This window comes from Stylophora pistillata, chromosome 4 (assembly GCF_964205215.1).
Source record: "Stylophora pistillata chromosome 4, jaStyPist1.2, whole genome shotgun sequence".
In the NCBI taxonomy this organism is placed as follows: domain Eukaryota; kingdom Metazoa; phylum Cnidaria; class Anthozoa; order Scleractinia; family Pocilloporidae; genus Stylophora; species Stylophora pistillata.
Window position 1 is genome coordinate 42,053,491 of NC_142522.1, and position 1,880 is coordinate 42,055,370.

A 1,880-nucleotide genomic window follows, 5' to 3' on the forward strand; every position below is an offset into this window, starting at 1 on the left:
AGAAGAAGAAACCGATGTTGTAGATCTCACATTCAGTAATCGTGAAATGTGGATCCTACAGTCATTCGGCATCACATATTTTGATACAGATGCAAGGAAGGGGCTTTGGCACAATGTTCAACATGACACAGAGCATGATGGTGGTGTCATCTTTCCTGTGCTGAGTGGAGGAGAGGATGAGAAGTTTTGGCTTTTTTTTGTGCTCGCTGAAAACCGATGCTCCAAAATCGATCCTACAGGGATATAAAGCTGTGTGCTCATCCGGACAGGTTCTTTAGGAGTAGAACCAGTAGCGGATGCAGAAAAAAAATCAAAAATAGGGGGACTTTTCTTTAATTGAGACCAAAAGCACTCATTCTTTTGGGATAGGCATTGTTATTCCTGTTGTAATTCATGTGGAAGAGGGAGGGACAAGTGACCCCTTTCCACCTCCCTGTATCTGCCCTTGTGAACATTAGGAAAGAGATAGAAAAAGGTTCAGAAAAAGCAGAAAAACAAAACATTTATACAAGTACACTTTTTATTAGCGAAAATTGAGAAACCTATTTAAGAACCTAGCGAGCCTGACTTTCAGTCAAGCACCATTTATATAGGAACCTGTTCCTATATAACCTGTTCCTGCTGACTTGAAAAAAATCTAGGTTCTCTGAACAAGAAGTTTTATTGCATTGCAATCTAAGCTGCAATTGCATTGGCCCAGATGTTTCACTTAAGTCATGTTGTTATAATAATCATGCGAGTTAATAATTATAGTTATAAAATGTTCTCTTTTATTAGGTATCGACTATGTATCGTCACCAAATGGCTTCTTATTATTATCATAACAACAATTTTTAAAATGAAAATGCACCATCATTGATCTAGATTGTCTGTGTGTTCGTTCTCATCATCTTCAGTTTCATCCCTACCAATACTGACATCATCAACATCATCATTATCATTTGCAGCTTCATCTTCAAGTAAAGACAGAGTCGATTTTCCAAGAATAATCTCTTCTTTGGCCCTTTTCTTCCAACAAAAACACATTTATGATTTGTATTTTTGTAGAATGGGCTAGGGTGTTACTTTGAGGATCCACGTTGACTCAACTGTAAATGGGTGATTGCGTATCTTTCACTATGGCAAAAACTTCATCACCTGACAGATCACCAAATTGGGCAGTTCTCAAAGCTTTCAGTTGGGGTATGAGGAGTTTGACACTGGCTGTTATCTTGGTAAGTTCCTTGTTCAGCTTTTTAGCAATAGCTTGTCCATCTGCAAAGACAAATTACAAAATAAGGTAAATAAATGTGAATTAAATAAATATTCTGATTACACTGGAACCTATCCAAGCTCCCACCCAGATAAGCCAGATACTTCCTGAGCCTCTGTTCTAATCATTCTGTGCACCTGTCTAAGACACACATATAAAGCTGGTCTTCAGAGTGTTTATCACCATTATCCTGTCATATCAAGAGCCTATATTTACCTGCATACTTTTTCCTCATTTCCAGACCAAAGATCCGTTCCGCTGCTAGGTGGTGTAGTTTTTTGAGTAACTGACACCCTTGTTTAAGATTGAGGCAAGCAAGAACTTCTTTGTACAAAGAACTTACCACAGCCCACTTCCTTTGAATTCCTTGTTGCCTCTCAATAGATGCTTGCAGCTTCTCAAGCCTAAATAATATATTACAAACAAGGACATCAGAAAGAAATATTACAACTGGCACTGAGTTAAAAATACTGAATTAAAGTGCACCTATACCCAAAAAATTTTTTTCGCTTAACGAAATAAGCTTATTTTTTGGAGTATTTCTCTGCAAAAATTTTTTTAATTTGCTCAAATCTTTAATTTTCTGTGCCCAGTCAAAATACGGAAAATCGGGCGCCATCTTGCCCCA

General features: G+C 37.6%; 1 long non-coding RNA gene across 1 annotated transcript; it reads right to left on the reverse strand.

The window, feature by feature from the left end:
* On the reverse strand, positions 1-1,669 carry LOC148733819 (uncharacterized). Its single transcript, XR_002696477.2, has 2 exons — positions 1,469-1,669; positions 1-1,254 (listed from the first exon to the last, which is right to left on the reverse strand). It is a non-coding gene; the product is annotated as an uncharacterized LOC148733819 (long non-coding RNA).
* Positions 1,670-1,880: the final 211 nt, after the last annotated feature.